The sequence below is a fragment of the Poecilia reticulata genome, linkage group LG21 (genome assembly GCF_000633615.1).
Source record: "Poecilia reticulata strain Guanapo linkage group LG21, Guppy_female_1.0+MT, whole genome shotgun sequence".
Taxonomy (NCBI): domain Eukaryota; kingdom Metazoa; phylum Chordata; class Actinopteri; order Cyprinodontiformes; family Poeciliidae; genus Poecilia; species Poecilia reticulata.
This window is the reverse complement of record NC_024351.1, coordinates 2,009,014-2,018,714: the sequence shown is the minus strand read 5'-3', so window position 1 is coordinate 2,018,714 and position 9,701 is coordinate 2,009,014. Positions and strand designations below refer to the sequence as shown.

General features: G+C 40.0%; 12 non-coding genes across 12 annotated transcripts; all 12 read left to right on the top strand.

Moving 5' to 3' along the window:
* The first annotated feature begins 5,220 nt into the window (after window positions 1–5,220).
* On the top strand, window positions 5,221–5,292 carry trnaw-cca (transfer RNA tryptophan (anticodon CCA)). The gene has a single exon. It is a non-coding gene; the product is annotated as a tRNA-Trp (tRNA).
* Window positions 5,293–5,527: 235 nt separating this feature from the next.
* trnaw-cca (transfer RNA tryptophan (anticodon CCA)) lies at window positions 5,528–5,599 on the top strand. Its single transcript has one exon. It is a non-coding gene; the product is annotated as a tRNA-Trp (tRNA).
* A 261-nt stretch (window positions 5,600–5,860) lies between these two features.
* On the top strand, window positions 5,861–5,932 carry trnaw-cca (transfer RNA tryptophan (anticodon CCA)). Its single transcript has one exon. It is a non-coding gene; the product is annotated as a tRNA-Trp (tRNA).
* A 227-nt stretch (window positions 5,933–6,159) lies between these two features.
* Window positions 6,160–6,231, top strand: trnaw-cca (transfer RNA tryptophan (anticodon CCA)). The gene has a single exon. It is a non-coding gene; the product is annotated as a tRNA-Trp (tRNA).
* A 504-nt stretch (window positions 6,232–6,735) lies between these two features.
* On the top strand, window positions 6,736–6,808 carry trnaw-cca (transfer RNA tryptophan (anticodon CCA)). Its single transcript has one exon. It is a non-coding gene; the product is annotated as a tRNA-Trp (tRNA).
* Window positions 6,809–7,069: 261 nt separating this feature from the next.
* Window positions 7,070–7,141, top strand: trnaw-cca (transfer RNA tryptophan (anticodon CCA)). Its single transcript has one exon. It is a non-coding gene; the product is annotated as a tRNA-Trp (tRNA).
* A 629-nt stretch (window positions 7,142–7,770) lies between these two features.
* Window positions 7,771–7,842, top strand: trnaw-cca (transfer RNA tryptophan (anticodon CCA)). Its single transcript has one exon. It is a non-coding gene; the product is annotated as a tRNA-Trp (tRNA).
* Window positions 7,843–8,103: 261 nt separating this feature from the next.
* On the top strand, window positions 8,104–8,175 carry trnaw-cca (transfer RNA tryptophan (anticodon CCA)). Its single transcript has one exon. It is a non-coding gene; the product is annotated as a tRNA-Trp (tRNA).
* Window positions 8,176–8,413: 238 nt separating this feature from the next.
* Window positions 8,414–8,485, top strand: trnaw-cca (transfer RNA tryptophan (anticodon CCA)). Its single transcript has one exon. It is a non-coding gene; the product is annotated as a tRNA-Trp (tRNA).
* Window positions 8,486–8,746: 261 nt separating this feature from the next.
* On the top strand, window positions 8,747–8,818 carry trnaw-cca (transfer RNA tryptophan (anticodon CCA)). Its single transcript has one exon. It is a non-coding gene; the product is annotated as a tRNA-Trp (tRNA).
* A 235-nt stretch (window positions 8,819–9,053) lies between these two features.
* trnaw-cca (transfer RNA tryptophan (anticodon CCA)) lies at window positions 9,054–9,125 on the top strand. Its single transcript has one exon. It is a non-coding gene; the product is annotated as a tRNA-Trp (tRNA).
* A 506-nt stretch (window positions 9,126–9,631) lies between these two features.
* On the top strand, window positions 9,632–9,701 carry trnaw-cca (transfer RNA tryptophan (anticodon CCA)). Its single transcript has one exon. It is a non-coding gene; the product is annotated as a tRNA-Trp (tRNA).

The following is a 9,701-nucleotide window of genomic DNA, read 5'->3' as shown; positions in this document are numbered from 1 at the left end:
TGTAGCGCTTTAGCATTAGCCTACACAAATAACCATGTTGATGTAGTGCTTTAGCATTAGCTTGTACCACGTTGACAGTGTTAGTGGAACAAATGTTTATGATTCCTTCGCTAATGTTTGCGGTACTAACTTTTTAGTTAGCAGTTCCCACCACTGGTAATAATATAACTTCCTAATATAAAATTCTGCACTAATTAAGCTGCATAGCAAAGAATATTAAATGCTGTATCTAATAATAATGATACTTTTCTTAGCTCCTCCTGCTCCCCCTCTGTCTCCCTCCTTTCACTACCTACTACTTCCACAGGAAGACATTAATTTTAGCTAATTGTGGTTTAATAATAAAATGTAACAGTATAAGGTTAAATTAAAATGATAACGATAATAATGGTTCTCCTAAACACACCCAGTCTCTGACAGCTCTGCGCTTCGGGGAGAATCACTGGGTTAGCTTTGAGTCATCTCAGAAAGTCTCATGGCAAAACGTCCGAAACTGTCCGGTATTTAGAAGAAACTAGAAAAGAAGTTTCTTCTTTTCTAGTTTTTCTAGGAAAAACGTGACGGAGATACAGGAAAACTAAAGTGAGGAAATTGTTAGTTATTTTGCGGAGTGTAGCGTTAGCTAGCAGCTAGGCTCGCTAGCCAAACATGGCGCTAGTCAATGTAGCCTAGCTAGCTCTAACTTAAGTTAACTCGTTTGGTTGCTTATTTGTTAACTATTTTTCTTCCTGCATTTTTAACTAGTGCGTTCATGTCTGCCTTCTTAGTAACATAGTGTTATTATTGTATTCCCAGAATCTGTTGAATGTAATCAGTCTTTTTATCCCATATGGAGGAATTCAGGTGTAACAGCAGCTTCAGGTATAAAGGTTTACACAAAAAAGTGTTAAAACAACATAAAAAAGATTAGCAGTATTTGTAGTAGCAGTATAAATAGTATAATACAAGTATAAATAGTATAATACATGTGTAACAGAAAACACTGTACAGTCATTATTAATAGGGACGCCAGATGTGTAACTGAGTCAGATCACTTTTTCCATAAATGTAAGTTTTCTGCTTTATTGAACTCTTAATTATTTCACTGTAATTATTTTTAAACATGCACAATCACTCAGATCAACAGCTGCATGTTGAAATGTTTCAGCACATTTTTACTGCCACTTTAACACAGTGCAGTCCAGCTATCCAAAGTCCAACAGTAGAAGAGGTGACATGTTCTGCATCCAGAAAATAATTTCATGCATTAAGCATCTGAATAAATTCATTACATGCAAAGATGAAAGAAAGATGTAAAAGAACAGGATAAAATCTGCTGTTTTGGGTTTCAGTTGCGCCTGAAGCTTCTCTTCAGTTAAGCTTCTTGTTTTTCTGCAGATAAATGAGTAAATTAGCTCCAATTACGGTTCCAGGTTGACTGAGCAGCAGGACAGCGACTCCTCGCCTCCCCAAAGGTTGCATAACGAAGATGAACGAGGCGACTCGCCACACTTCACACCTCATTCAGAGAGCAGATTAATTACAGTTAATCATATTGGATGAAGAGTGGAGCGGCTTCTGATTGACCCGTCGCTTTGATGCATTACAGCGTCAGAGAGATAAAATCAAACTCCATCTTTAAACACAAACCGGACAGAAAACACAGCGTTTTTATCTTATACGTTTCCTCTGGAGGAATAGAGAAACATTTCTGTCTAGATAATTCATCCATTGTTCACATATAGTAACAAAACAAACAAAGATTAACGAATTTTCTGAAGTTGTTTTTGTCGAGACAAAATCTAAAATGTTTTCTGTTTTTAAAAAACAAAAGGAATACAAAATAAACATCTTCAATAAAAAACTTATGGAATCTGCAAGCAGCCTTAAAACGATAAATTTAGCTGGATGATAAATTACCCCAGAAGTTAATGCGATAAATTATAATAATATTGTTTTGAGACCATTTTTGAAGTGATATAATTTTAAACACATTCTCAATGATCAATAAGCTTTAAGTTCTAATTGGTGTTTAACTCTGGGACTGGAAGATGTTTTAAATATTCAAAATAAATAAACAAAACAACAGAAACAAATCAAATGAATTGTGAAGTCTCTGTACGTCATAATAAAATTAAATATAACAATTCAGCGTAGTAAAAACACTCCTGAAAGTATCTTTCCTCAGAGTTTTCTGGATATTTTATCCTTGTGGGCTGGTTGAGGAGCTCATGGCGTCTCTTCCTGCCTCCAGGACTCGGAGGTGTGGCTGAGTCAGCTGCTGTTTTCAGTCAGACTGACGGCCAACCAGCGCCTGACTCACCTGCCTGAAGCCACAGCTCACACCTGACCCAGGTGAGGAGCTGCTTACTCACCAGGTGAGGGGATGATGTCATGTTTGACTCACTGGTGATGTCAGCAGACGCTCTTTAGAAACAGGTGGGAAAACTTGAGGTAAGTCATGAAACTTGTATAACAGAATAATAATGAAACTAAAATCAAAACAATAAACTGTTTTTGTATTCAGCTGGAAAAGCAGTAATAAAAACAACCTATAAGTAAATCATTATTGTATATTTTATATAATGAATCCCAGGATAGAGGCTGCACAGTGGCGCAGTTGGTAGAGCTGTTGCCTTGCAGCAAGAAGGTTGTGGGTTCGATTCCCGGTCCCGGTCTTTCTGCATGGAGTCTCCATGTTCTCCCTGTGCATGGTGGGTTTTCTTCAGGTACTCCGGTTTCCTCCCACAGTCCAAAAACATGACTGTCAGGTTAATTGGCCTCTCCAAATTGCCCCTAGGTGTGAGTGTGTGTGTGCATGGTTGTGTGTCTCTGTGTTGCCCTGCGACAGACTGGCGACCTGTCCAGGGTGACCCCGTCCTTTGCCCGGAACGCCAGCTGGAGATGGGCACCAGCACCTCCTGACCCCACTGAGGGACAAGGGTGTAAGAAAATGGATGGATGGATGGAATCCCAGGATAAATAAACTTCCCTCCATGACTATATAATCCAACAACACATCTTTTTTTTTTATTCATACAGTTTAAACATTTTAAAGCTGCACAAACTGTTTCTCTTTCACTGCAAAAACACAAAATCTTACCAAGTATTGTTGGTTTAGTTTCTGGTACATTTGAAATGAGGCCAATTTAACTTCAGGTGAATTTTCAGCAGCTGTAGAAAGAAGCTTGTTTTAATTCATTAATATTGATGAAGAAGTTCATGTTCACTGGCAGATTATTTTTAAAATGTAACAAACATTTTTCTCATGTTACAAGTGAAATAATCTGCTAATGGAAATGTAATTATTTTGTGAATATTAATGAATTGTTTGCATAAAACAAGCTCCTATATTTTGCTGCACAGTTACTTCTAAGTTAGTTTTGACCTTTTTTCAAATGTATTAAGATATTTGCACTGGAAAATGAACCACAAATAGTTGGTAAGAATTAGTTTTTGCAGTGCTGATCCTGCTGCATCCTGGTCCTGTGTGGGAAACGTTGAAGAGAACCAGAGGGACTCGGACCCGACAGTCTGTCCTGCTAACGGCTCCCAGCAGCAGCACTTCAAACACTTCCAGCCACAGGGACCCCACCTCGTTAACGTGTCTAATTAGACGACGGCGGACCCCCTGCTGAGGCGGCCAGGTTCACCTGCAGGTTGCTGTTTGTCTGCAAGAGCTTCCAGTTTCCCTGGACGAAGGAGTTCACTTTGTTTTCTGTCAAATCATTCTATCATTTTCATCAAGTAGGACTGTAGTGATGCACTAAACTCACGATACGATACATATTGCGATATTCAGCAAACGATACAATTCGATACACTTTTGTGATTTTCTGAAAGATTTTAGAGGGACAGAGTGATTTTGGTGACATTTTGTGACTGTTACAGACTTGGACTGAATTAATTTAACTGAAAACTGATTAAAAGCACCAACTACACAATACCTGGTTCTGATTGGACAACGACTTAAAGTCGACAGCTGGACAAAATGAATCAAAGAAGTGGTGAGAAAACATGTTTCTTTAAATTGAAACAGTACAAACTGTAGCTTACATGCATTTGTAAAGTAAATAAAGTGCACCAAGTACCTGGTCTGAATAGTTTGATACCTTTTTAACACTTAACATCTGAAGGAATCACTCTAAGCCTGATGACCAATCAGCAAGCAGCGAGTGAACAAGGTGACAGTTGGATGTTACCATACCTGAGGATGGATATTGATTTTTTTCTAGGAAAGAAAATATCGATATATATATCGCAGAATTGATATTATTACACAGCCCTCCCATCAAGTCACACAACTTTCGCAGGTTTGCAGATTCTGAGTTTACTTAAGAAGTGGAGCTGCTGAGGGATCAGGCTGCTGTTTGAAGAAACACAACATGTTCTCTGAAATTTGACACTTCAATTCCACTCCCTCCTCCTAAAATGAACATTCACCAAATCCTGCATGAATAATTCGTTTTTTATTCCATTTCACAGGAACAAAATGACTTCTGTCTGCAGAATGGACCACGGCTGTCAGGTGATGGACTGGCTGGAAATGAAAAAGGCCTCAGAGCCGGAGCAGAACCAGATCAGGCCCAGAAAGGGAGCGCTTCAAGAAGGTCGGTCAGCTGGGGACGAACGCCCACTTCCTCCACAGACACACTTATATCTCACAAACTCACCTCTGTTATTAAATATTAACAACAATCCTGAAAATAAGTAACAATTTGACAAAATCTTAAAAAATCAAGACCACAATAAAATCAGATAACGGATCAAATCCGGAAGTTTAGCTGGAAAAATCTGTATTTGTACTGAAAAGAACAAAGTTTTTTCCAAGATGACTCACATTTAACTTTTCATATTACACAGAAAATTAACCCGCTTCACCTGCTCCAAGAGAACAACAAACCAAACAACACAATGAGGCTGGTTTTTGAAAGAATAACGCAGTGAATCATCAAACCTCTGAAAAGTCTCCAAACTCGTCCAAAAACCAACAAAATATGAAATGATCAGAATTAGAAGGAACTTAAATCTCCTGTTATGTTGAACAAAATAAAACTCTTTGTTGTGCTGAATATTAAGCAGAATCCAACAATATGTTGTTTTAGAAATGTCCTGCTGAGTCAGTTGTCCGTTCCTGTATCACATCCTGCAGGCTACAAAAGTAAACAAGAATACAAAATAAATGTTATTTATGTTCACATGGATGTTAATAAAAGACAAAGGAAAAAAGCTGAACTCCAGGATTGTGTGGCGCAATGGCAGCGCGTCTGACTCCAGATCAGAAGGTTGCGTGTTCAAGTCACGTCAGAGTCAGCCAACGAGATCTTCCTGAAGTACCTAGTCCTTGTAACTTTGCCTAATCTAGATGTTAACTGAAAGGGTTGATCTACTACAACATCTTCATTCCAGATTGTACTTGAAGGTTACATGGTGCATCGCCAATTTTATGGTTGCTGACGGATTCCTCAGTAGTTGACGTTTGGTATTTTTAGTGTAATTTAGAACTCTTACAAGAAATCCACCTGCAGCAATGAAGCTTTTCTGCAAAGACTCTGTGGCGCAATGGCAGCGCGTCTGACTCCAGATCAGAAGGTTGTGTGTTCAAATCACGTCAGAGTCAGCAAGGAAGCTAAACCTCTGATGCTTTCTGTCAGATACCTTTTGATGTGGTGACCCATTGATCTGTCAAACAATTATTTAAAAATCTGTCATTGTAAAGGGAAATTGAAACTTTCTCTCACACAGAAGACAAATATCAAGCAATACATACATTTTGTTGTTGCTGCTTCAAGAATACCGGCTTCATAGCATGGAGAATCTTCAGCGGTTATCTAGAGCTCTGAGAGGAAACGGACCAGTGGCCATAGACCTTCATAGCACAGACTCTGTGGCGCAATGGCAGCGCGTCTGACTCCAGATCAGAAGGTTGCGTGTTCAAGTCACGTCAGAGTCAGCCAACGAGATCTCCCAGAAATACCCAGTGCTTGTATGTTCTAGATGTTAACAAAAAGGTTCGATCTACTGCAACGTCTTCATTCAATATTGAACTTGTAGCTTGCGTGGTACTTTGCCAATTTTATGGTTGCTTACGGATTCCTCAGGAGTTGACGTTTGGTTTTATTAGTGTAATTTAGAACTCTTCCAAGAAATCCACCTGCAGCAATGAAGCTTTACTGCAAAGACTCTGTAGCACAATGGCAGCGCGTCTGACTCCAGATCAGAAGGTTGCGTGTTCAAATCACGTCAGAGTCAGCAAAGAATCATAAYTTTCTTAGCTAGCTCTTGCTTTCTWGTAGCACAACAACTGCTTTACTCCATCTCTCACTCTCATCGAATTTGTTTTTTATCACAGTCCGTAGCAAAAGACTTTGAAGTCGACCACCTAATTGAAGTAAAAGTATTTCCTCGGTATCGTCTCAGACACTAGAAGTGACTTTACACTTGCCACATTGTCTTTGACACTCTCCAATTTGGCACTTTGGCGAAAACCAAACGCCTCATTTTTCATTGTTTTTCTCCTTGAAGACATTTGGTTTTTCTTTGAGAGTTTCAATTCACGTGCACTCATTGATTCAGTCACACACCTTTAGTTGAGCAGGTGGCTTTTGAAGCCACAGTTCCACATTGATGAGTAGTTGTGCTCATCACATAGCTCTGGAAGGTCAAAGCTACTAGACAATCCAAAGAGAACACATTGACTATTTACAGAGAATTTCTTTACACTAACAAATGGCAAACGAAATAAGCTGAACTCCAGATTTCTGTGGCGCAATGGCAGCGCGTCTGACTCCAGATCAGAAGGTTGCGTGTTCAAGTCACGTCAGAGTCAGCAAGGAAGCTAAACCTCTGATGCTTTCTCTCAGCTACCTTTTGATGGGGTGACCCATTGATCTGTCAAACAATTATTTAAAAATCTGTCATTGTAAAGGGAAATTTAAACTTTCTGTCACATAGAAGGCAAACAACAAGCAATACATACATTTTCTTGTTGCTGCTTCAAGAATACTTGCTTCATAGCATGGAGAATCTTCAGCGGTTATCTAGAGCTCTGAGAGGAACCGGACCAGTGGCCATAGATCTTCATGGCACAGACTCTGTGGCGCAATGGCAGCGCGTCTGACTCCAGATCAGAAGGTTGCGTGTTCAAGTCACGTCAGAGTCAGCCAAAGAGATCTTCCAGAAGTACCTAGTCCTTGTAACTTTGCCTAATCTAGATGTTAACAGAAATGGTTGATTCATCGCAATGAATTCATTCCAGATTGAACTTGAAGGTTGCGTGGTGCGTCGCCAATTTAATAGTTGCTGCTTTCGGATTCCTCAGTAGTTGACGTTTGGTGTTTTTAGTGTAATTTAGAACTCTTCCAAGAAATCCACCTGCAGCAATGNTCCGTAGCAAAAGACTTTGAAGTCGGCCACCTAATTGAAGTAAAAGGATCTCCTGGGTATCGTCTCAAACACTAGAASTGACTTTACACTTGCCAACTGGTCTTTGACACTCTCCAAATTGGCACTTTGGCGAAAACCAAACGCCTCAATTTTCATTGTTTTTCTCCTTGAAGACATTTGGTTTTTCTTTGAGAGTTTCAATTCACGTGCACTCATTGATTCAGTCACACACCTTTAGTTGAGCAGGTGGCTTTTGAAGCCACAGTTCCACATTGATGAGTAGTTGTGCTCATCACATAGCTCTGGAAGGTCAAAGCTACTAGACAATCCAAAGAGAACACATTGACTATTTACAGAGAATTTCTTTACACTAACAAAAGGCAAACGAAAAAAGCTTAACTCCAAGATTCTGTGGCGCAATGGCAGCGCGTCTGACTCCAGATCAGAAGGTTGCGTGTTCAAGTCACGTCAGAGTCAGCAAGGAAGCTAAACCTCTGATGCTTTCTCTCAGCTACCTTTTGATGGGGTGACCCATTGATCTGTCAAACAATTATTTAAAAATCTGTCATTGTAAAGGGAAATTTAAACTTTCTGTCACATAGAAGGCAAACAACAAGCAATACATACATTTTCTTGTTGCTGCTTCAAGAATACTTGCTTCATAGCATGGAGAATCTTCAGCGGTTATCTAGAGCTCTGAGAGGAACCGGACCAGTGGCCATAGATCTTCATGGCACAGACTCTGTGGCGCAATGGCAGCGCGTCTGACTCCAGATCAGAAGGTTGCGTGTTCAAGTCACGTCAGAGTCAGCCAAAGAGATCTTCCAGAAGTACCTAGTCCTTGTAACTTTGCCTAATCTAGATGTTAACAGAAATGGTTGATTCATCGCAATGAATTCATTCCAGATTGAACTTGAAGGTTGCGTGGTGCGTCGCCAATTTAATAGTTGCTGCTTTCGGATTCCTCAGTAGTTGACGTTTGGTGTTTTTAGTGTAATTTAGAACTCTTCCAAGAAATCCACCTGCAGCAATGAAGATTTACTGTAAAGACTCTGTAGCACAATGGCAGCGCGTCTGACTCCAGATCAGAAGGTTGCGTGTTCAAATCACATCAGAGTCAGCAAGGAAACTCAACATCGAAATGCTTTCTCAAGATTCCTTTTGGTGGGTTGACCCATTGATCTATCAAACAATTATTTAAAAATCTGTCATTGTAAAGGGAAATTGAAGCCTTCTGTCACATACAAGACAAATATCAAGCAATACATAAATTTTGTTGTTGCTGCTTCAAGAATACCGGCTTCATAGCATGGAGAATCTTCAGCGGTTATCTAGAGCTCTGAGAGGAAACGGACCAGTGGCCATAGATCTTCATAGCACAGACTCTGTGGCGCAATGGCAGCGCGTCTGACTCCAGATCAGAAGGTTGCGTGTTCAAGTCACGTCAGAGTCAGCCAACGAGATTTTCTATAAATGCCCTGTCATTGACACTTTACCTAATTAACATGTTAACTGAATGAGTTGATCTGCTGCAACACCTGCATTCTAGATTGATGTTGAATGTTCTGTGGTGCATTGCAAATTTCATTGTTGCTGCTTACGGATTCCTCAGTAGTTGACGTTTGGTATTAGTGTAATTTAGAACTCTTCCAAGAAATCCACCTGCAGCAATGAAACTTTACTGCAAAGAATCTGTGGCGCAACGGCAGCGCGTCTGACTCCATATCAGAAGGTTGCGTGTTCAAATCACGTCAGAGTCAGTAAAGAATCTCAAGTTTCTTTGCTAGCTCTTGCTTTCTTGTAGCACAACAACTGCTTTGCTCCATCTCTCACTCTCATCGAATTTGTTTTTCATCACAGTCCGTAGCAAAACACTTTGAAGTCGACCACCTAATTGAAGTGAAAGAATTTCCTCGGTATCGTCTCAAACACTAGAAGTGACTTTACACTTGCCAACTGGTCTTTGACACTCTCCAAATTGGCACTTCTTTGGCGAAAACCAAACACCTCATTTCTCATCGTTTTTCTCCTTGAAGACATTTGGTTTTTCTTTGAGAGTTTCAATTCACGTGCTCTCATTGATTCAGTCACACACCTTTAGTTGAGCAGGTGGCTTTTGAAGCCACAGTTCCACATTGATGAGTAGTTGTGCTCATCACATAGCTCTGGAAGGTCAAAGCTACTAGACAAWCCAAAGAGAACACATTGACTATTTAGAGAATTTCTTTACACTAACAAAAGGCAAACGAAAAAAGCTTAACTCCAAGATTCTGTGGCGCAATGGCAGCGCGTCTGACTCCAGATCAGAAGGTTGCGTGTTCAAGTCACGTCAGAGT